Source organism: Paroedura picta, chromosome 4 (assembly GCF_049243985.1).
Source record: "Paroedura picta isolate Pp20150507F chromosome 4, Ppicta_v3.0, whole genome shotgun sequence".
NCBI classification, from domain to species: domain Eukaryota; kingdom Metazoa; phylum Chordata; class Lepidosauria; order Squamata; family Gekkonidae; genus Paroedura; species Paroedura picta.
The window spans coordinates 63,696,805-63,721,626 of NC_135372.1; the positions used below are offsets into that span (position 1 = coordinate 63,696,805).

General features: G+C 44.4%; 1 protein-coding gene across 9 annotated transcripts in view; it reads left to right on the forward strand.

Annotated features, from left to right (window-relative positions):
* The window catches only part of TTLL7 (tubulin tyrosine ligase like 7), a 104,375-nt gene that overhangs the window by 3,874 nt on the left and 75,679 nt on the right, over nt 1-24,822 (forward strand). For 7 of the 9 annotated variants that reach the window (XM_077333168.1, XM_077333170.1, XM_077333169.1 and 4 more), the window contains one exon: nt 9,031-9,297. The gene's annotated coding sequence lies outside the window, so the exon portion shown is untranslated. Of the gene's footprint in view, nt 1-9,030; nt 9,298-14,783; nt 15,252-24,822 lie in introns of those variants that run through there. The other 2 variants (XM_077333165.1, XM_077333171.1) reach the window with 2 other exon arrangements.

The following is a 24,822-nucleotide window of genomic DNA, read 5'->3' on the forward strand; positions in this document are numbered from 1 at the left end:
AATAAACAAATAAGAACAAAGAACCCTTTACTTCATTTATTCTGTAATAATTTTAGTAACATCTATAGTATCCTTGGGATAGGTTTTTTCTTTGTCTTATTGTATTCACTACAAACCATCCCATATATTTGCATGTGTTTATTCATTACATTACATTATATACCAAAATGGTCTCTTCCAGTCCTTAATTCTGAATAAAATCTTCTTGTTCAAAGACTGATCAATCTATAATCTAAAACAGTGGTTACGAAAGTGGCAGTGGGAATGCCTAGGAGGTGCTAGGAGGCAAGAGGGCTGCAGGGGGCATTGGAGGTGGGCCCTTTTTTACCACTTAGCCTGGTCCATCATAAATATGTTACCATGCTAGTGAATGTCACTACAAATTTCTGTCTCTGCACAGTGCTGAAATCTGGTGGAAACTATCAGAAATTTAGTAAACAGGCTACCAGAGCTCTAGTCAGGACAGTGTATCAAGTTTTGAGAAACGGATCACTGCATATGTTTTTGTTACTTTGTCATATTTCAAATTTTTGCTGGTAAATCTTGAGAGACCATTTGTCTCAGCAACAATTCATTGTGAAGATGAAATGGCTGAAAATGTGGGAGATAAATTGTGCAGTATACAAAACAATTTGCATTTCAGATGGGCGAGTCTACTTTACCAGATCTCTGCTCTTTATAAAAGATGAAAGTTTGGCTCAAGAATTATGATTTGCAAAGCAACTAAGACCCAATACTAAAGGAGAGTAAATATTTCATGTTATTGAGCAATTCTTCAAGGACAAGACAATTGTGCTTATTCACATGCTTGTTGGTGCAACTGACGGAGCACTATCAGTGACTGGTCACTAGTCTGGGTGCATTGCTTACTGCAGTGCCAGATGACTTTTCCAGTCATTGTGCCATTTATCTCCCAACATCTGGTGACAAATAATCTCCATGCACAAGTCATTGTGTAAACTTGTGCTAGAACAAAACCGTTTGGGGCCTAGTCTGACTAGTATATTGCAGCTACATGGATAGACCTCAGACCAGACCATATTAGCAGATAGCTGATGTGTACATAGGCTAGTGTTACTTTGCAAGTTTGTGGGGTTCGTTTCTGAAAGTGTCACCATGAAAAAAGGTATAAAGCAAGGCTAGGCCAGCTGAAAAGGAAAAAAGGAATTGTACTGAGAGCCACTAAAGGTTATATTCTATTCAGAGCCACTTTCTGAAGGGCAAGGCTTGTTTAGCAAAGCTTTGATCCCAGAAAGGACAGTGCTAATACTGCTATCTGGAAAGATTTAAACAATCCTCTGAGAAGAGCTGAAGAACAAGAATTGCTGCCAGCTGAACTCTGCACTGACTGGTCTGAAAAGTCAGCATCCTAAGAAGAAGAAGAGTTGGTTCTTATATGCCGCTTTTCTCTACCTGAAGGAGGCTCAAAGCGGCTTACACTCACCTTCCCTTTCCTCTCCCCTTGTGAGGTGGGTGAGGCTGAGAGAGTGCTGATATCACTGCTCGGTCAGAACAGCTGTGGCTCGCTGTGGCAAGCCCAAGGTCACCCAGCTGGCTGCATGTGGGGGAGTGCAGAATCAAACCTGGCTCAACAGATTAGAAGTCCGTACTCCTAACCACCACACAAAACTGGCTGCCCAGCATTGTAGTGTCAGGAGAATAAAAGGGAATTGCTCCTAGGGCAATCACACTCAGCGGTGGCCATATGGTCCCCCAGAGGGCCCTGGCACATTTGAAGGGGGCTGCAGACTGAACAATATGAGAAGGGGAGCCCAAGGGATTTAGGAGAGGCCCTGGTAACTGAACTGATGCAATACCCTTTTGTCATAAATCCCTCCTTTAATTGCTACAAAGTTCAACCTTTGTCAATAGAAAGAAAAAGAAATTTTGTAATCCATTCCTTTGTGTGTGCTCGAGTTAATGCATTCCAGAAAAAAATGAATGCACATGCTTCTCTTCGTTGAATTTTCCAGAAATCAGTCTTGCATATAAGACAAGGTACGTTGGGTATAGCTAGTTCATTTTAAGCTTAGGCCTTTTTTTAGCCTAGCTCATTATACAAGTGGCCAGCCTACTATGGAGATCCTGGAGCCTGAGAAGAGCTCCTGAAAGGGCAGTGGCCCCCCAAAAGGGTTGAGAATGGCTGCCCTAGGGCAACAAAAACTTGTCTGGCATCTTTTCTGGAAGAATTCCTGTTGCTGCAAGAAGCCTTTCTTGACTCTGGGACTTTGCTCTAGGCTTGGCCTCAGGAAGGACACACAGGTCTGTCTCGCTTTCTGTGAAACATGGTTTCAAATAGGACCGTGCTCTGGGACAATTAGTGAACCAGTACTTATATCCTTGAGGGGATTTTCCACAGTTGCTATTTTTGTTGTATTTAAATAAATTGGAATTACCTTTTGGAATTTATGAACATTACCCTAGACTGAACTGTGGCCCCTTGGACTCAAGGGGTTCCAATTACACACTGTCATTACTGCAGTGAATAAAATTAAAGCTTCTCCTTAGTGGGTTGAGCACTAAGTGAGTTGAGTAAATAATGTCAGAACAATGCTTTTTATAGGGTTGGGTAGAGGACACTGGGGATGTTTATGGAATCAAGGGGGACAGCTGAACTAACATCTGTCAGTAAATTCAACAACAGATTTCTGTATTGGCATGATGTCATCATCTGCTAATCCAGAAACTTTTACACACTTACATCCAGCATCCTGGTTATAGACTCCTTCCACATGGGAAATTGGGCTCATGTGGAACACAAGAAGCCTCTGAATTTAGTGGTTGCTTCTACACAACATCATGCTGACTGTGAACTCTTTTGAAACTATTACACTTAACTCAAACATGTCAGCTAACCAGTGTGTAATATCACTGAAGAGTAAAACAATTTCCCTCAAAATACCCATTGCAGCTAGAATGAATTTTATATTTGTACTAGTAAATAAGCCCGCTGCAGTCAAAATGCAGCGGGCGCTAGCAGGGCTTACCTTGCGGGCTGTGGAGTCTTCCTGCTGTCCTGGCTCGTGGCGGCTGTAAGAGGCGGTCTGACGCGGCGAGAGGCGCTTCGTCAGGCCGCCAGGCAGGGAGCCCCCGGCAGCCGCACTCTGCGCGACTGCCTGGGGTTCCCTCAGGCGTCAGGCCGCCGGGCAGGGAGCCCCTGGCAGCCGCGCTCCGCGCGACTGCTGGGGGCTCCCTCGGGCGTCAGGCCAGGAGCAACTGCGAGCCGCGCTGTGCGTGGCTCGCAGTTGCTGGGGCTGGGAATCAGAGGGACCAATTGGTCCCGCCGATTGTCTGTCATGAGAAAGGGTCCAATCCGGACCCTTCCTCATCCCGGACACATCCCGCCGCAGAACGCCTTATTCTTTTATTTAGTCCGTGGTGCCCGCGGCGCCACGGGCGTTGTACAGATTATTTATGCCATTCATATATATATATTTATAATGGGTCTTTTCCCCATCTTTCCTTATATGTAATGGTAAAATTAACTTTTCTAAACGCTTCATGTTTACTAGAAAGTCCTTTCTGAACTGATAATTTCAGCATGATTTGTTCTACTTTAGTTACCTTTCCAAATATATTCACCTTTCAATGCATAAATTGTAGAAACTCTTCTCTGCAAGTACCACAAAACTAAAATTGCCACTGGTGCAACTTTTTTCACTAACCACAGAAAAGGACAGTATAGATTGTGTAACTTGGTTGATACAAAGCACTCAGTTGAGATATATGCATTATAAAGTTTTAATCTCTGCTATATGTTTATTCCTGACACCTTTCATTGTGTTTCAGGATTTTTATCATTAATTTTGCTAAGAGATATGCTGTTCTAGAAACTAAGCTGGCTCCTAGTTAAAAAATGCAGTCCTTATCTACAATCCATCTTCTAGATGGAATATGAGTCTTTTAAAGACGTTAATCCTAGTTGCAAGACAGTTTCTTTTAAGGATCCATGATCAGCCCTGCTGTGGGGCAGTGGGAGTGATCCATCCCTGGTACAGGCAATAACTAGGTCATTGTCATACCCTCAGACAGCCACACCCTTATGGGTGGAGTGGACTGGGTAAATGTTCAGATTCCTCCCCCTCTCCCCGGCCCTTGCTTGCTAGATGCAGGATCTGGGAGGGTTCACAATTTAAATACAGATGTGATTGTTTTGCAAGCCGTTTTTCCAGGGAGGAAGAAGACAACCCTGTTGCTAAAGGAGCCTGGAGGATCTAAATTTTGACATGCTACGTGGCTGCCTCTTACTTCTCTGTAAAAGTTCCGGAGGATGGGGTAACTCGCTTGCACACTTTCCAAGTCCCTTAACCTAGTGGTCCCCAACCTTTCTCAGGTCAGGGACCGCCTCCAGAGTGAGGGAAGAGCCAACGGCCCGGGTGCTGCAAAAACGTGCACGCGCAATTGCCGCGCATACGTGTTTTCGCCACCAGGTGGCGCTAATGCACCACTAATGCGCATGCGCGTTTGCGTCACTGCCATGCCGGTAGCTGCGCCTGCCTCTTCCCTTCCTTCTTTCTGCCTGCGGGGGAAGGCAGGCGTGGCTGCCGGCGGCCCGGTACCGTGGCCTTTGCAGCCCGCTACCGGGCCGCTACCGGGGGTTGATGATCCCTGCCTTAACCTATCCCTTGGCCTACCAGGTAGCAAAAGCCTGGCATAGCAACAGATATGTGTGTGTGTGCATTTATATGCATAAAATATTCAAAGGTAATAAGGTAATAAGAGCCTCTCATTGAAAATCAAATGTGTTGATTTTTTTTAATACATTGTTTTGTCTTTTTTATTTTTTTTAAACGTACAACTGTGCCCTACAGAGAAAGAATGGGTTTAAGTGGCATTGTTTTTTCTCCCACACATGTTATCCTAAATGATTATAAAGCTCAATGATTTCCCTTTTTGAAGAAAAGTGTTTGAGAGTCGCATGCATGCCTTTAGATAAGGAGGATAATACATTCTTCCTGACAAACCGTATGGGACAACTGACTGGAGACAGTCAGAATCGATGGGCTAAATGTGTAAATTATTAATGTTTTCTGGCACTTAGTCTCATTTGTTAAGAAAACAAATGCCCATTTTTACTTTAACCCATAGCCTGAACTGCATTTAACAGGGCTCACACCAGAGCATATTTCTCCTTATGGTCTTCGAGGTGAGATGCTGCAAGATAAAGGCTGTTCTACAGGATATTAATAGTAGAATACAATCACAAATACAGCTTTAGAGCATACCTTTCACACTTTTAAACAAAAGAGCTGCCCTGCAAATCACAGAAATGGGTAAATGTGCACTCCCACAAATATAAGTAGACAAACAAAAAAAGCCACAGTAATAATCCAAAAAGGATAATAATCTAAGAAGATGGTTTCCAAGTATTGCTAGTGCAAGAAAGGGTTTGTTTGTTTTCAGATAGTCAGAAATTACGTTCTCTAGCTGCTGCTGAGGAACATAAATCATCCCGTTTCATCTTTCCCATTTGGATGTATGGTGCTTGCCAAAGAGAGTTAGAGAAAAAGAATCAGTGAGTAGTAGCTAGCTTCATAGATAACAGGAAAATGGAACACAGTAAATTATTTATGCTGGGGTATAAGAAAGGTTTGCTTCTGCTCATAAGATAGGGCAGTTTACTCAGATCTTCTTGTCCTCAAGGACTCTCAGAGGGCCGAATTACACAACAGTCATGCTTGGGGCAAGGCTCTTTGTTTCCAGTTTGCATTCCAAATAGCTGGAAGGGGAAAAAATGAGTTGCCAGCAGAGATCCGGGCCCTATCAGAGCTGTTAAAGTTCCAAAGGGCCTGCAAAACAGCATTCTTCCACCAGGCTTATGGTTGAGGCCAGTACTAGCACAGACCGAGATCAGAACAGGCCCCTCCCCTCCTAGCTGAACCGGGATATAAAATCTAATCCAGGACTATTCTGACCCATGCAGGCAGTGACAGAGCATTTTAATAGAGCAATGACTTTTAAAATTTTAATAGTCATTCATAAATGGTTTTAGATTTATTATGTACAGGATTTTACTGTGGTTAGCCATCCCAAGTCTGCTGTCAGAGAGGGGCAGTCAATAAATTTAATAAATGAAAATAATTTAAATCTTGAAACTCCTAATTTAAGATTTTAATATTCTGTTTTTATTTGTTTTTATGCTGGGCTGGGATTTTAATACTGGATTTTAATATATGTTCATGTTTTATTTGTATAATTTTTCATTTGCAAGCTGCCTCTAGGCAGCATCCTAGAAAGGCAACCCATTCCTCCGCCCCCTGAAATTTTATTTATCTCCATGCCATAAAAAACTTCTTCTGTGCATTTCCACACATTAAGAAACAAGGCACTAACCGCACTGGTTAGATGTCATTTGAAATATAGTGTGCAGCTCAAGAAGGTCATTTACAAGTTGGAATGTATTCAGGGAATGGTGACTAGGATGGCTGAGGGGTTGGAATCCATGCCTTACAAGATGAGATTGTATAGCTTGGAGAAGAGGAGGGCAAAGGGCAATACGACAGCTGTGTTTAATTAAATAAAAGTCAGACAAATGAAAAGCATGCCTATTGGATGGGGGATACGCTTCTAGGTAGCACTGTGTGTGAACGAGACCTTGGGGTACTTGTGGATTGTAAACTAAACATGAGCAGGCAGTGTGATGCAGCGGTAAAAAAGGCAAATGCCATTTTGGGCTGTATCAACAGAGGCATCACATCAAAATCACAAGATGTCATAGTCCCACTGTATACGGCACTGGTCAGACCACACCTGGAGTACTGTGTGCAGTTCTGGAGGCCTCACTTCAAGAAGGACGTAGATAAAATTGAAAGGGTACAGAGGAGAGCGATGAAGATGATCTGGGGCCAAGGGACCAAGCCCTATGAAGATAGGTTGAGGGACTTGGGAATGTTCAGCCTGGAGAAAAGGAGGTTGAGAGGGGACATGATAGCCCTCTTTAAGTATTTGAAAGGTTGTCACTTGGAGGAGGGCAGGATGCTGTTTCTGCTGGCTGCAGAGGAGAGGACACGCAGTAATGGGTTTAAACTTCAAGTACAACGATATAGGCTAGATATCAGGAAAAAGTTTTTCACAGTCAGAGTAGTTCAGCAGTGGAATAGGCTGCCTAAGGAGGTGGTGAGCTCCCCCTCACTGGAAGTCTTCAAGCAAAGGTTGGATACACACTTTTCTTGGATGCTTTAGGATGCTTAGGGCTAATCCTGCGTTGAGCAGGGGGTTGGACTAGATGGCCTGTATGGCCCCTTCCAACTCTATGATTCTAAAAGGTAGACACATTGAAGAAGGGGCCAACTTGTTTACTGCAGCTTTAGAAACAAGGACTAGGAACAACGGGTTCAAATTATGGGAAAGGAGGTTCCACTTAATTATGAAGAAAGCATTTTCTGATTGTGAAGGCTCTTTGTAGATGGAATATGCTGCCTCAAGGGATGGTGGACTCTCCATCGTTAGAAACCTTTAGGGGGAGATTGGATGAGCACCTGTCAGGAGTAAGTCCCCAAGAAGGTGCGGGGCTGGACTAGATGACCCTTTGTAGTCTCTCCCACCTCTGTGTGATTCTGATATGAGGCACTTTACTTCATGTCTTCTGGCAACCCCACAGACAACATAAGAATTGTCAATAGCACAGAACAACATTTGGTAGTCTATAATGCTATCCATAGAGCCTCTTGTGGCGCAGAGTGGTAAGGCAGCTGTCTGAAAGCTTTGCCCATGAGGCTGGGAATTCAATCCCAGCAGCCGGCTCAAGGTTGACTCAGCCTTCCATCCTTCTGAGGTCGGTAAAATGAGTACCCGGCTTGCTGGGGGGTAAACGGTAATGACTGGGGAAGGCACTGGCAAACCACCCCGTATTGAGTCTGCCATGAAAACGCTGGAGGGCGTCACCCCAAGGGTCAGACATGACTCGGTGCTTGCACAGGGGATACCTTTACCTTTACCTTTAATGCTATCCATAAAACAGCCCTCCAGCCTGTAGACTTAGCCAATAAATTTATTATTGATTTCTCTAACCTGCAGGAATCTCCATTTAGTAGATAAATCAGTACAATTTCAACTCTCCCTTGAAACAAATCTGGTCCCTGTGATCATTATACATCCCTTAGGAGTCAATGTACTTTTAGGTTTGGAGCCATATTGCCCCTTGTTAGTTGACTTGAGTGGATTTCCCAGCAGGTATGGTAATCTGTTAACCACCACGAGACAGATATTGTCGAGAGTGGTGGTCTAGAAATTGAAATTAAAAATAAATATATGGCATTATCTGCTGTAGACAGTATTAAACAAAGCCTTTATCCTGAATATGACCTTTGTGTGTATTGTCATATTAAATATTTTTCACTAGAGGGAGCTGATCTGGTTTTCTAAATGCATGCAAACATTGAAATGTATTATGAAGCTACAAAGAGCTCATATTCTAGGAGGGATTTCATACTACAGCCCTTCTTTGCTGTTGAAGGATCCCTTTTCCACATTCAAGTAGAACTGAAGCAAAAGCTCCATGCAGCATCAGAGATAGCACCTCATCCCCTAAAAATCTATCCTCCAAGACAAGATTCTGAAGTCTGCTCAAACACAAGCAGACTCTCCCCCTTTTTAGTATTTCACTTCCAGCCTAGTGAATTCGTGTTCTCTAACAGCTAGCCACTTGTCTCCTGGAGCTCAGGGATACATAATGGTCAGTTCTTGGTGGCTGTGAGCATGTGAAATACTGTTTTTTACTTTGTAGGAAGTCAATGATTGCGCTCATAATTTTATTTTATATTATTATTCTAATAGTTCCATTACAAAATATAATGATCATAAAAAGAGAAATAATTCATGAATACCGGAAGAAAATCCACAGCTGTAGAGAAGAGCAGGAAGTCGTTCATTAAGCTGGAAGGAGAAGGAATTTAAAACTGAGAAAATGAACTGTGGCAGTTTTTGACTAAACGGCTAGTATGGTTTGGAGCTAGTTATTTTTGAAAAGTTATGTCATACTTAGTTCATTGACCCATGGAACCTGAATGAGTTGCTTTTGTTCTTTTTCAGGTGAAGAAGAAAGAGAAGAATTTGCGGTTGTTTTCATAGCATCTATTTCCTGTAACACTTTTCTAAAGAACGGGTCTTGTATTAAAAAAATATTTGGAGAAGATAATAACTCCCTGGGAAATGGTCCCTTTAAATCTTCATGTTCTGTTTGGTTGCCTAGGACAACTTCTGTAAACATCAGTGAACCTACATGTGGCCTCTGAAAAAGCTGGGGAACTGAACTTGATGGGAAAGGTTAGGTCATTTCAGAGTTGCTTGAATCTGACTGTGAGTATTCACTACAAATGATAGAGTAGTTTGGTTTCTTTAGATGCTATTTGCTTCCTGCTTTTGGAGTTCACTTTCAGTGTATGAAGGGGAATATATACTTCTTTAAAAACATATTATATTTGTTTGGGTATTATTTCAACTGCTAAATATAGTTTGGCATACTGAAAATTAGATATTATTCACAAGACATCATGGGGAAAATTCTTGGAATCTCTGGCTGTAGGAAATTATTACTCCATAGCCCATTGTAACTGTATACATTTCTGAGAATAACTGCAATGAGAGTGGTATAAGAAACTCTTCACATATTTTTGCATGTTCTTTAGTAGCACTTAATCTATTTTATTTATTTATTATTTGAATTTCTATCTTGCCACTTTCCATAGAATACATAAAAAACAGATAACCCCCCAATAAAACCAACCAACGCTCCCCCTAAAAACAGAACCAAGAAGGCAGCATAATCCCTTGACTACCCACCCCCATCCTCAGCCAGCACCGCAGGGTGGGTTCGCATGATGTTAAACATTGTCTGGAGGAGGTGCTCCAGTTCTTCCTGATCCCGTCCTCAGCCAAAGACCTGGCAGAAGAGCTCTGTTTTACAGGCTCTGCAGAATTTAGACAACTCCATCAGGGCCCTAAGCTCTTCCGGGAGCTCATTCCAGCAGGTTGGGGCCAGGTCGAGAAAGCCTTGGCCCAGGTTGAGGCCAGGCATGCTTCCTTAGGGCCAGGGACCACAAGCAGATTAGCACCTGCAGGGGGCATAAGGAGATAAGCGGTCCCTAAGATAGGCAGGGCCCAAGCCATGGATGGCCTTAAAGTTTAATACCAGCACCTTGAATCTGATCTGGGCTATGTCTGGTAACCAATGCATAGGCTGGAATGTGGGCCCAAGATATACCTGTGAGGATTCTAGCAGCTGCATTTTGCACCAGTTGCAATTTCTGGGTCAAAGACAAGGGTAGTCCTGCAAAGAGCAAGTTATGTATTTATTTTTATCTAATCTAGAGGTGACAGTTATGTGGATCACTGTAGCCAAAGAATCTGAGGGCAGTTAGGGTGCTAGTAGCCTCGCCTGGCGAAGATGGTAGAACGCCACTGTGGGCTATGCCTGTGACCTGGGCCTTCATTGAAAGGGAGGCATCCAGGCTCACCCCCAGATTCCTGGCTGAGGGAGCAGCAGATGCATTTCCTGTCCCGCAGCCTTTCTGCCCAGTCACAGGACGTCCATTTGGAGGGGTTGCGTTTCAGGCAACTCTTCTCTAGCCACCCAATATTTCCTCGATCACATGTTATCACTGAAAGGTGCTATTCCCATGAGCCAGCATTCACTGGCAGGGGCTCATGGGAACGGTAGTCCATGGACATCTGGAGGGCCACAGGTTGACTACCCCTGGCCTAGAGTTTTTACTATATCTAATGTGGAATCAGGACACAGCAAAAAAAAAACATCCACAAAGTATATTTTAAAAGGTTACATTTGGGCCACCATAACCATTCCCCCTTCTCCCTGTGGGCTGATCATAATAAGCCTCCCTGGAAAAGCTCTGTTGGGTGACACTGAGTAGACTGAACAATGACAAAGGAGTTAAATGTTTTTGTTCCTGCATAAAAGGTGTTTTAATTTGTAAGTGCTCAAATTTGGCCTCTTATGCCATCATAACTCTACATATTGAATAGATTTATATGCCCTACTTTTACATTTTAAAAGATACCAAGGCTGTTTACAGTAGCAATTAAATTCCTTGTTAACATACATTAAACAACATGAATCAAATTACAAACAGCATAAAACAAATTAAACCCAGCAGCAAAAAAAAAAAAAGCTGAAGATAAAGCAGCAGTAACAGTGATTAAATCCTCATCCATTGTTGTTCCTCTATATATTTATGAAACAGCCTAGGGGGTAGGACGTGTCCGGCTGTCCAAGTTGGAATAGGGTCAATCAGGGTGCAGCCAGCTTTGTCCTGATTGGCCCTGCCCCTGCAGCTCTAGCTTCTTTGCTCTCAGAGGCCTCAGTGCCTGGAGTCAGCAGCAGATAAGGGGAGAGGGCCCTGGGCAAAGGGCCGTGGTGGAGGGCTTGCTAACAAGGGCCTCCCAGCCTGCTAGGCTGGGCCTGCTGACTGCATGCTAAGGAGCTCTGTCCCGGCCTTGCTAATGAGCTGCCCAGCCTCTGCCTGTCCGACTTGATTTGGCTGCGAGCTGTCGCCCAAGGCCACCTGAAGCTGCCTGGCTGGGGGCCAGGGGAGGGGACCCTTTCAAGGCCCATTCTTAGGAATGGACTTTGCAGCTAGTTATTCACAATAAAAGAACTGTCAGCAGAGATAGTAAAAGGGCAATAAAATAGCAAAGACAAAATGGCAATAGACTAGTACAGCTTTTCTCAACTATTTTTAGCCTTGAGAAACTCCTAAAACATTCTTCGGGCTGTGAAAAGCCCCAGAAGTGGCATGGTTGTGCAGAATATTGTTGGGAAGCATAGCTGTAGGACCCACTTGAGACCCCCTCCCCTCCAGGCCCATCACTGGCCATTTTGAGAAGAAGAGGGGTCAATATGACCATACATGGTCATATCACCCAATAAATGTTTAACAATTTTAAAATATATATATTAAAAATAATTAACTCCCACCCATTCAGGAAATCCTTCCAGGGCTCTCAAGAACCCCCAGAGTGTTATGAAACCCTGGTTGAGAAAGCCTAAACTAGCAGTATCACACACGAGAGTGATATAACTTAAGATAAGCCCACTATGGGCAAACCATACCTGTTTGTGATGGTCCACGTGGGAACAAATGACACAGCCATCAACACAATTGCACATATTAAGGCTGACTATGAAGATCTTTGGACGAGGCTAAAACGATTGGGGGCACAAGTGATTTTCTCTTCAATCCTGCCTGTCAGGGGAAGAGGAGTGAGTCGGGAGCTGAAGATAATGGAGGTAAACTGCTGGCTGTGTTGGTGGTGCTGGCAGGTGGGATTTGGATTCTGGGACCACAGGATAGGATTTTTAGAAGAATGCCTGTGAGCACAGGATGGGTTTCACTTATACAAGTTGGGGAAGATATGTTTGGCAGGAACCTGGGGAGATTCATCAGGTGAGCTTTAAACTGAACTCACAAGGGGGAGGAGATGTAGAGATTCTGATGTAGGAGAGCAAATACTGATGGCCCCCCTGGGAAGGATGGGTCAAATAGAACCAAGGGTAAGAGGCTTCAGGTGCCTATATACCAATGCCAGAAGTATGAGCAATAAAAAGGAAGAGCTCGAGCTTCTCATGCAGACAGAGAGATGTGATTTAATAGGCATTACAGAAACTTCGTGGAATGATTACTATGACTGGAATGCAGTAGTGGAAAGATATTAGTCGTTCAAGGGAAACATAAAAGGTAGAAGAGGAGGTGGAGTGGCGCTGTATGTGAGGAGAGGGTTTTCCTGTCAAGAGATACTAGAGGAGGAGAGTGACATTTAATTGGAAAATATCTGGGTTAATCTAAGTGAGGGAAAAACAAAAAGCATTGTGGTTGGCATCTGCTACAAACCACCTAACCAGAGTGATGATATGGACACTGTCTTCCTGAAGCAACTTGATAGAATATCTGGGCAACAGAACCTTGTAATTATGAGTCACTTCAACTTCCCTGATATATGCTGGGAAACAAACTCTGCTAAGCATCCAGAGTCGGGCAACTTTCTGACCTACCTGGCTGACAATTTCATTTATCATATTATGGAAGAACCTATGAGAGGGATTGGCTATACTTGATTTAATACTGATCAACAGGCAAGAGCTGGTGGTCATTTCCTCATTCTGAAGATCAACCAAGCCTTCAACAGGACTGCCAGCAGTATCAGCTCTAAATTTCCTCAAGCTCAGGATCCATCTAGGTTCAGGACGACCATCTTATTGGGTCATTAACTTCAAAGAAAAATAGGGATATTTAATCATAACAAAATAACTGTTCAGAGCCCCTCCACACCCAGATTATCTTCCTGTCCAGAATTGAAAACCAAAATGACTAAGTACCCTTCGTCTGTGCATAAAGCTATCCTTAGCCATTCCAGACTGAGGAGTCTTAATATGGCTTCTGAAATACCCCAGGACAATAGATGATATGGGTCTACCCAAAGGAATCTCAAAGTGGCTTACAGTCGTCTCCCCTTCCTTTCCCCACAACAGAAATCTTATGAGGTAGGTGGGGCTGATAGAGCTCTAAGAGAACTGTACCTGACCCAAGCTCGCCCAGCTGGCTTTATGAGGAGGAGGAGTGGGGAATCAGACCCAGTTCTGCAGATTAGAGGTTGCTGCTCTTAACCACTACACCCTGCTAGCTTTCAACATTACCGTCCTCAAAGGCTGTCAGAAGGAGACTGTTGAACAGTGGAATAGGTGGGACAACAAAAGAATCACTGCTATGACTGCTCCCTGAAGGATCATGCAAACATGCCTATGCCCAGAGACAGGAGCAGGCAGGAACCATACCCACCCACGTCCCTGTTCCACTCACTGGTGATCCCCTGCTTTTTCCTCTTGCACCTTTGCAAACTGCCCTTCTCTCAGGAGCAGAGACTACCTGTCGGCTGAAGATGCTTTTATCAGGAGCATCAGGAAGCCACCACCTTCTCCAGGCAAAAAGAAAAAAAAATGCAGCAACTCAACAAAGCAAATTAGCTTGGCCTGTAGCACTCTCACTTTTTTTCAGATTACATTTTCTGTGTACTATTTTTGCTTTCCAAAGTCATGCTGGTCCCCTCCATTCTTGAAATCCATGAACTGACAGAGAAGGTATGTGCTTGTTTCTCTCCTGAGACCTCCCTTTTTGTTTTCACATAGCTGACTGATGAGAGACAATTTGGCAGAGCGCACTGGATAACCAGGATACCTTGAGGCATTCTGAGCATGTGGCTGTGGTGGCCTAAGGAGGAGTTCTGGTTTTGAGACCCATGATCTTGCCACAGTGTGTGGAGCCAGGCGATATGGGGAGAACAGGAGGCTATAACTGATAAAGACGGTGTTTCTCACCATCTGGGGGAGGAAGGGCACTGGGATGTCAGCTGGAAAACTGCTAATGCAATTCATAAGTGCATATAGGTTTGTGAGTAAGACAGTAAGCCAGCACTCACCAGGAGCTGAGCTGGATTCAAATGGGTAGCCGGGTTGGCCTGAAGCAGCAGAGCACGTTTAGAGTCCAGTGGCACCTTTAAGACCAACGAGTTGAGTAAAACTTTGTTGGTCTTAAAGATGCCACTGGACTCTAAATTTGTCCAGAAGCTGGGCTGTAACCTTGCCCCACGCTTATTTTGGTAGGAATCCGTGGGGTTTGTCAAACGCCTTTAGGATGACTGACACGCCACGCGGGGATGTGTGTGCAAAAGGAAACCCATCCCCAGGACTGCACGGCGCTCACGGACTCAGGAGAGTCGCATAGGTCACACCAGTGAGCGGGAAGCCTTCTGCTAACCTCCAGGCTGAGCTCCAGGAGAGCCTTTTGAGGCTGGACTGTCCCTTCCGCTGGGAGAGGGGTGAGAAACGCCGCTAGAGGAGCTCCTCCCCGCTTCGTCTCCCTGCCAGTCCGCAGCCAAATGCTGTTCCTCGCCTCCTGCCTAACCTGCTTCAAAGTGCAAGAGAGAGCGCGCGCGTCTGCCTGAGCCTCGCCTCGCGTGGCAGCCATTCTCCTCACCCCCGTGTCGCAGTGGTTCGTCCCGGCCTCCCTCCTCCGCCGCAACGCTCCCCCCTCCAGTGTGTTCAATCCTGGCGAGCGCCGAGGCAGATGCTGCCGCTGCCGCCGCCGACGCAGGGGGCGGGCTGGGAAGCGGGTGTGACCGACGAGGCTGAGGCGCCTGGTTGGGCTGCTGCAATGTCCATGCATGGTTAGCCTACAGAAGGTGGCAGCATCTTGACGCCCCCGAGGGAATCGCAGCCCCGGCGCGACTGTCTCGGACTGCAGGTAAATGGGAAGGGAGCCTTTGCCCTTTCGTTTCCGCCCCCCTCGGAGCTTGCCCTTCTAGCAGGGGCGGTAAATCCCAGCAGACAGATCTCTTCCTCGTTTGCCTTCTCTCCCGTCTTGCCTGGGTCCCGCAAGAGGGCTGCGGGGTCAACTGGTGCTGCATTGCTAGGGGTAGGGGGGAGCTGGGGTGGGTGGGGGGAGCCGTGCCGAGGTTGGTGCCGATAATGATTCAGCATCCTTCCTTGCAAGCAGGAGAGCAAAGAGGAAGCGGGAGGGAATCAGAAAGGAAATCACCGGGGGAGGGGCAGCTGCCGTGCTTCAGGGAACATCCCTCTTTCCTAAAGGCGCCGATATTCTGACATCTCAAGACCTACAGAGTCAACGTTGCTTTGTCATGGCAGCCCTGGTCTCCTGTCATTCTGCCCTCCCCCTTTCCTTTTGGTCTTCAGTTGCTGTGCGTGTTGAACTCTCTCGGGGGGGGGGGCATGGTTCAGCATCCTCAAAGGCTCTGTGGCACAGCTGGGTTCAGTGGTAGTGCGGCAGATAAAGGGCATGCATGCTCTTGCAGCACTATCTTGCCTGTGGCTTCACCTGCATGGTGAAGGACTGTAGGAGCTGGGAAGGACAACTGAAAGGACTGCATTAGGCCTGGTTTGTACAGAGCTGTCTAAGAAATGCTTTCAATTACATTGGAAAATAACACTGACATCTTACTGGATTTGTAATCTCTTTAGAAATCAGAAGGTATGTGCATGATAATGGATGCAGAGAAATGTTTGCATGAAAAATTAAATCTCTGGCTTGACAAGGCTGAATTACTACTTCTGTGTGAAAGAAACTAAATCTGGAGTGCTTGATGTATGCCGGCAAATAAAAATGGGCTAGGCTACAAAAGGGCATTTATTACCTGTAATCCCAAACGAAATCCTTCGAAGAACAATAGAAACTGAACGGGTCATTTCCTTCTCAGTCTTTACTTTCTGCTTCTGGTTGAGAAGCAAATGCATCTGCTGGTGGGATGCATACACACATGTTGGTGGGGAACACACACACACATATATAGACACACAAATATACACATGCACATGTACTACTGCACTAATAAGTATTCTACAGAAAAGGCTATCCATAAAGCAAAACAAATTATAAAGAGGCTATTCAAAACATTATACTTTATTTGTTGCAATCGTAGATCAGCCAACATTGGTACAGGCACAGAACCATCAACACATGTACATACAAGAACTTTTCAGAACCATGTTGTAGGTTAATGTAATTGGTACAAAATATATAATTAATAAAAAATGTAACCACCTGTTTTCTTGTAAACAAGTTGAAGAGCAAAAATTGGCCACTTTGAAGATGGTCTCATTCAAACAATCAGAGAGAAGGAGGAAAATATAAAATTTCTCAGGTATACCTGAAACATTTGGTAAGGTTAGAGTTATATATAGAGACCAAATGTCCTTATACTGGGCAGTACAATAATACATGTTCAGTTCTTTCAACTATGTCTGTTTGACAGGGGTAAACATGTTGAGAGTAATGGATATATCCATATCTCCCTTCCAAAGGCATTAAAACAGGCCAAAATGAAGGCTCTTTGGTATTTAGGGAATTCTAAAACACATGGATAGTCTACTGGAGCAACATTAGAAATATATTGTGGTTCAGAGGGAAAGGGGTTAAAATGACCTCCATCTCTGTGTCCCTGTTTAGTGTGCTGAAGTCAAATAACCCCTCAAAGGACAAATGAGTTTGTTACTCAGCAAATGACTTCTATTTCGTGAACAAGCATCCTGTCATGCTGATTACACAGCAGAGCATGATGGGATTATTTTAAGAGGTGGAAATTTTGGGGCACTGATGCGTTGTGTTAGAGTACTAGAGAAATAACATTTGATCCAGAACACTTGGCAAAGCAATTTCAGCCAGGGGAAAATATGTTTTTTAAAAAAGTCATATCATTTGCTAAACAGCTGTGAGTATTTGAAAAGGGATATGAGCAAAGCTTTGAAGCTAGTATTCAGCCTTGTAGGTAAACAAAAGAGCACGGGTACTTGTGTCTTATGTTTAGTCTTGTAAAATGTTCAAGTGATGATGTAGCCTGGAGACATGAGATGAATTATTGGACATTAAATGAGGGAAGGGAACCCCACCCCCCTTTTTGTGTAATTACAGCGCAGTATGTTGTTTATATATGGCATGTTAATTTGCAAAGTGTTTTTCTTAGTGTTTGACCCCAACATCTGTGTCAGATAGGTTGCCGTTAAGCTTGTTTAAACATCCGAAGAACTAAAATGTAAACTTTTGGTTCAGCCCCAAGAAATATCCTTCTAAGCACATTGACTTCAAGGAACTTAGCAGGGTATGTCAGCTTAGAGTGACACTGTTAGTGGTGTTGAACCCACAGTAGAGGTGGAGCTTGAACCCAAGTAGTCCATGAATAACTTCCTCCTTGACTCTCCAGTTTTTGGGTCTCTCATAACCCCTTTCTTTACATTGTATTCCACAGGGCTTCATGCAAAGTATTCTTTGTGTACTTCAATGCAAATATATGTGAAAAGCTATTTTGATTGCTCTTTTTATGATCTCTGTAATGGGTGGTGGTGCTTGGTGTTGCACAGCTTTATCCTCTTCCCTGATGTACTACATCTGCATCTGACAAAAATTTTCAGTTTCAATTTTTCCATCTGCTGGATGAAATTAACAGCATTTGTAGCCTCCCTGCCTAAAATTGACTATGGCTACGTTTCCCTTTTACAGGTGATCTCCAGATGACCAAGTTCAGTTCCCCTGGAGAAAATGGCTGCTTTGGAGGGTGGACTCTATAGCATTATAGCCTGCTGAGGTTCCTCCCCTCCCCAAATCCTGCCCACCCCAGGTTCCATCCCAATCCAGAGCTGGCAGCCCTATTGGGGAGAAAGGTGGGATATAAAGTAAATAACAGGTGGACATACAGGCTGGTTCTTTTATTACTATAGAAGAAGAAGATTCATGGTAACAGCAAGCCAGGTCATTTGCTGTGTTATGATCTTTGGTTTGGACCATGGTCATAGGGAGGCCCCAGGTGAACTCTTGTCCAGGGGTCCTTGGTGGCTCTCAGCCCTGCTGTGGAGGAAGCCAACAACAAACACTTCTGCTTTTTCACTTGCCTTGAAAGCCCTTGCTGGGGTTGCCATAAATCGGCTGCAACTTAATAGCATTTTACCCAGACAGACACAGTCAGGGTGGGAGAGAAGGCAGCACGGCATAGCTTGATCTCATCAAACTTTGGAAGTTAAGCAGGGTCAGTACTTGAAAGGGAGACCAACAAGGAAGACTTTGCAAAGACCACCACTGCTTCTCACTTCCATTGAAAATCCCTTGCTGGGATTGCCATATGTCAGCTGCCAATTGATGGCACTTTACATACACACAGAGGAGGGGTAGGGGGATTCCAGGGTAAAGCAACATCTTCCAGACTGCAATGTTAAGACCTCCTTCCTATAGGCTATTTTGCTGACTTCAATTCATAGCAGCTCTAATTGGTGACTAACACAACTTGGGAGGACACTTTAACGCCAGTAGTAGGTGTTAGTCCTTAAGGTGCCAGAACATTAGAGCTCTAGGTTGGTAAATACCTGGAAACTTTGGGGATGGAGTTGGGAGTGGGCCATATATGGGGCAGGGAGGGACTTCAGTGGAGTATAATACTATGGAGTCTCCCCCTAAAGCAACCATTTTCTCCAGAGGAACTGATCTGTGTTGCCTGGAGATGAGCTATAAATCCAGGGGATCCCCAAGTCTCACCTAGGGACTGGCATCCCTACATTTCTTTCTCTCCCCCCCCCCCCCCGTTTAATATTTAACCCAATCCTTTCTATTGGGAGACAAGAGTACTGGCATGAACAATAAATGGGATTGGCATTTGGTCCATTTTTTTAAATAGTTGTAGTTTAACTTTGTCAGGAATTGTTTTTTTTTCTTCACTTGCTTTCCCATAAATTCTTTCCAGATTTTAGCAGCACAGCTGTGATATTTCTGCAGTTTGCTGGAGGCTATGGAAACAGGTTTCAGGATAGTTAGCATATGTCCTACATGTGTCTTTAATCCAGTTTTTGCTGTGCAATGTCTGAGTTGTCACACGTTTTTAGCACAAATTATCATTAGAATGTGCTAGTCACATGCTTGTTTCTTGTTCTTCAGCTACTGAATTCCGCTATGCCTTGTGTGAAAAAGTTTCCTTATGCTTTCTACACGCATACTGAGAAAACTATTTTGCCTTTGCAGCAACATATTTGATTATTGAAGTGTTATTGCATACGAGAGTGTGTGAAGCCTTGAGTGCAAAATACATGAACTGTACATCAGATAAAGGTGTGGGGAGAAATGAGGATAATAATATACGCTGGTACAATAAACAATACAATGCTAGGATATTCGGACCAAGAGTCACAATGTCTTATAGGAACCGGTCCTAGGATTTTGACAAAAACATTAATCAGATGGGCCTGTATTTTTTCCCTTCATGTCTAGATTTTGTTTTCCTTCTTGAATGCAAATGTTCAGCGAGTCCAGATCACAGTCCAGTGATCACAGATCATGTTGTCTCTTGGACATCTGAAGTTCTGTTCAGTTTTAAAAAATAGGCAATAAAAAGTATTCAAAACATTTTAGCTCTCCTTACAATTCTAGTTTCAGCCATGTAAACATTTGCCCCGATCTCATAAGGGTCATCTGTTTTTGGAACCAGTCGATGCACTATTTGCACAGATGCCCATCTGAATATACACTTATGTAGACATCACAGTGCTTTTCCCACTCCCATTGAATTATCTGGAGGCATAATTTGAGGGCAAGGTTGAGGGGGGAAGGAGGGGGGATCTTATCTTAGTATGCATAAGAACTTATGTGCCATCCAATGCCATCCATAACTAATCCATACCTAATCGTCTTCTACTTAATAATAAATGAAGCATGAGGTCGTATTTTGTGAGTACTTTTATTTATTTATAATCCAATTTATATGCTGCCCTTACCCGAAGGCTCAGGATGGCTTACAACATTCACAATAAAACAAAGATGAAAACATTTTAACATTAAAAACAGTTAACATTTAAAATCCTAGGGAGTCATTGCTTCCATTCCAGTGGGAAGGGGGGCAAAGTGCCAATTTCTTGTCGGCTATGATACTCTGTATGTCTCAGCCATAGGCTGGGTTGACTAGCTCTGTCGTGCAAACCTTGTGGCACTGCTTTAGGTTCTGCAGGGCCTTGATCTCGCTTGAGAGAGTATACCTCTAGGCCAGGGCCAGGACTGAGAATGCCCTGGCTCTGGTTGAGGCCAGTTTCACTTCTCTGCACCCAGTATACTTGAAGTAGACTTTAATCTTCATTTGACCTTTTTGCTTTGCATCCATTTTTTAATCAACACATAGAACTGTGTTTGACATGGTCGACCAGGAGCTGTTGGCCTGCTGCCTCATTGGGATGGGATATATGGACAGCCCTTCAGTGGCTGCTCTCCTTTCTCCAGAACCAGACACAGAGGTTGTGGTGGGGGAGGAAACATCTCGCTCCTTCCAACTTCCTTGTGGAGTTCTGCAGGGGGCGGTCCTCTCCCCCATACTTTTAAACATTTTCATGCTCCCTCTGGCCCAGCTGGTGTGGAGCTTTGGGCTAGGTTGTCAACAATATGCAGATGACATTGCAAAATGGTAGAGGCTGACTCTCTGGGTGGGAATGATTGATTTTGTGTGTGAAGGCTTAAGGGGTGGCAGGTTACAGTAGATGAGCGATAGGGTTCTGAGTAGGGCTGGGTGCTTTGGCACCCAAAGCGGCCGGTCTCTCCCGGAGCAACCAGCGTGTGTGCGCCTGCCGGCGTGCTGACGCCCGCGCCTCCCCTCCCCCTCCCACAGTGTGGAGCTTGCTGCACTGGGAGAGACCGGCTGCTTCGGGCGCCGAAGCATCCAACCCTAGTTGTGAGTGTCCTGCATAGTGCAGGAGGCTGGACTACATGACCTATGGGGCCCTTTCCAACTCTATGATTCTATGAGTTCAAGTATTTTTCACTTGTGCTTATCTGCACAATTCTTAGATAGCACCAAGGTCCTTAGTGAACTGTGTTAAAATTGCACATATACTGGGCAAAAAATGGGATGGGCAGTGGTCCCCAACCTTTTTATCACCGGGGACCACTCAACGCTTGACAATTTAATGAGGCTTGGTGGGGGGGGTAGTTTACTCCTCTACTCTCAACCACTGCCCTAACGCTCTCTGATCACTATGTTTAAACATCCCTTCAAAATAAGATACAGACACGCCACAACAATGAACATAAGGAGCATTTTATTTTCATGGAAATTTTAACTCATGACAATGACAAATCAATGGGAACCCTGAGCTTGTTTCTCTGCAACGAGATAGTCTCATCTGGGAGTGATGGGAGACAATGACACCCGAAGTGTGTTGTAAAGGGCCGGGGGGGGGGGGAGAAGGCGTCCTTCGCATCCCACCTCCAATTAGTCGAAGGACCACATGTGGTCCGCAGCCCACAGATTGGGGATCGCTAGGCTAGACTGTACTAATAAAAAAGGGTGATTTATCTTGCTTTTTAAAACAAAATTCTTTATACAGAATTCTGAAGTTGGTTCTAGCTTGCAGTTATGATGCTGTGCAAAATAATTGGATCTTGGCTAGGAGCAGTCAAATTTGGGAGCTTAGATGGACCAAAATCTCTCTGTGGTACAGTGGAAAGGGCTAATTTGTAACATTCAGCATTTGTTTTTGAGCGTCCAGCCTGAGGAAGTGTGCATTGTAACTTAAAAGCTCACATAGTGCCATGTGAACATTGTTTAATTTTCATAAAAGGGTTTTTTGTTTTTCTGATTCTGTGATGAATGAAGAGCTCTCTGTTTACAGATCAGGCAGAGATGAAAACAAAGGCATGGATCAAGTAAAGACACTGGCTTAAAATGAACTGATGTTTTAAAAAGAAAGACAATGCCTCCTGGTGTGTTCTTCCTGATGCTAGAAGTTGTATAATTCAGTCATTGAGGAGAAAAGTTGTCCTTGAAAGTGTTAGCTTGCTAGAACTTGGAAGTAAGCTCTGAGTGCAGTCATGCTATTAATATAAATGAGAACATTAAAAAAATTAAAGCCCATACGTTTTGTTCTGCTACATTACACTCGAGCAGACTTGAATAGTTCCTGTCAGCTAAATTCTTCAGTAATGTGTTTTATGTTACAGGAGCTTTTAGTGTGAAGCCAAGGCTCTGTTCCAGTTTTAAGAAATCTCTTCCACAATCTCCTTGGACTGCCGTAATGACTGTTTCTTGTCATTTTGCACAGGGATCCTCTCAAGGCTTAGATTATTGGGAAGTAATTGTATCTTGAATGTTTTCTAGTTGGTCAAAAGGAGCTCTTGGATACCACTTCTGTCCAATGCTTCTCCACTAGGTACAAACTTGGGATAAGATGGCCTCCAGGTTCCTGTCAGTGTTGTGTTTAACTAAATAGTTCAAAATGCATATGCTCCATTTTGTCTAAAGGACTGAGAGTGGAATGGGCAATTATTCTTATACAAATGGATTATTTTCCCCAAAGAACTCACATTTCATACTGGAAAGAGAAAATAACTTGAAAACAGAAGTTAAAAAATGGGACGAGATCACGACTGATTTTATACTATGCCTCCACAGTTCTAGTATCACTGTCTGCAAGCCATTCAAAATGAAAACTTGTTCCTATGATAGCCTCTTCAAGGGCTACAATATACATATAACAAATGGTATGCAGAGCAGAATTGTCATCCGTGACAATCTTTATATGAGATTCATGAAGAAACTCTTGTGTAGGGATAGGCATGAAGCAGGCCTTGGTGTCCAGGAAGAGAGAGACTGTAGGCTTTGATCTACAAGTTCCTGTATAGTATTCAAACAATATCTGGAAGAGCAATGAAAGCCCTTCAATGTCAGTTACTACTACCTCTGGTTATAGATATTCGCTAATAACCTTTACTTCTTTTTGCCTCCAATACTTGAAAAACATTTGGCCTTGTTGAAGTTTGGGCATGTTACGACCCATGGTTATCCATGGTTCCTCTCTATATTTGTGAAACAGCCTGGGTGGACCGTGTCTGGCTGTCCAAGTTGGAATAGGGCCAATCAGGGTGCAGCCATCAAAGCTGGCTGCACCCTGATTGGCCCTGCCTCTGTAGTTCCCGCTCTCTGTACCTGGCCTCTGGCCTCTTTGCTCTCAGACGTGCCTCAGTGCCTGGAGCCAGCAGCAGGTAAGGGGAGAGGGCCCTGGGCAAAGGGTCATGGTGAAGGGCCTGCTGACAAGGGCCTCTTGTCTTGCTAAGCAGAGCCTGCTAACGAGGGCCTCCCGGCCTGCTTGGCTAGGCCTGTTAATGAGGGCCTCCTGGCCTGCTGACTGCCTGCTAAGGAGCTCTGTCCAGGCCCTGCTAACGAGCTGACCAGCCCCCACCCGCTCCACTTGATTTGGCTGTGAGCTGCATCCCAAAGCCACCTTAAGCTACCTGGCCAGAGGAGGGGACCCTTTCAAGGCCCGTTCTTAGGAATGGGCTTTGAAGCAAGTCTTTTATGAAATTACAGCAGGATTGGAAGGAATCAAATTACAGCAGGATTGGAAGGAATCATTGAATCAGAGTTGGAATGGGTCACACAGGTCATCTAATCCAACCTGCTCAGGGCAGGATCAGCCTAAAACATCCAGGATAATTATCTGTGTAGCTGCTGCTTGAAGACTGACAGTGAGGGGGAGCTCACCACCTTCTTAAGTAGTGGGTTCCACTGCTGAACTATTCAGACTGTGAAATCCCCCCCCCCCATACCATTCTACATGTAGTTTGAGAGAGGTGTTTTCTTGGGTTTTGAATACAACTTTAAGGCCTATTAAGGATTTGAAAATTGTATCTGAAGTACCCTTTAGAAGAAGAAATGTTTTTTATACTCCACTTTTCACTGCCTGAAGGAGTCTCAAAATGATTTATAATTGCCTTCCTTTCCTCTCCCCACAACAGACACCCTGTGAGGCTGAGAGAGCTCTGAGAGAGACTGCTCTGAACAGCTTTCAACACGAGTGCGACGAGGCCAGGGTAACCCAGCTGGCTGCAGGTGGAGGAGAGGGGAATCAAACCTGGCTGGCCAGATTAGAACCACTCCATCAAGCTGGCTCTTAGCATTCAGAGTTCTTCACAGAATTTATGTCCTCAAAGCTGTGATTTGGTTAGCCCAGGTTAGCCTGATCTCATCAGATCTTAGAAGATAAGCAGGGTCAGCATTGGTTAGTACTTGCATGGGCAATTATCCAAGGAGGTCTAGGTTACTGCACAACACAGAGCCAGGCAGTGGTAAACCAGCTCTTGCTATAATAAAATCAGAGTCCAGTAGCACCTTTAAGACCAACAAAGATTTATTCAAGGTGTGAGCACTCTGAGGGAGAGTGCTCGCACTCGAAACCTCACCTCACGCCCTGAATAAATCTTTGTTTGTCTTAAAGGTGCTACTGGACTCTGATTTTGTTGTGCTACTTCAGACCAACACAGCTACCCATTTGAATCAGCTCTT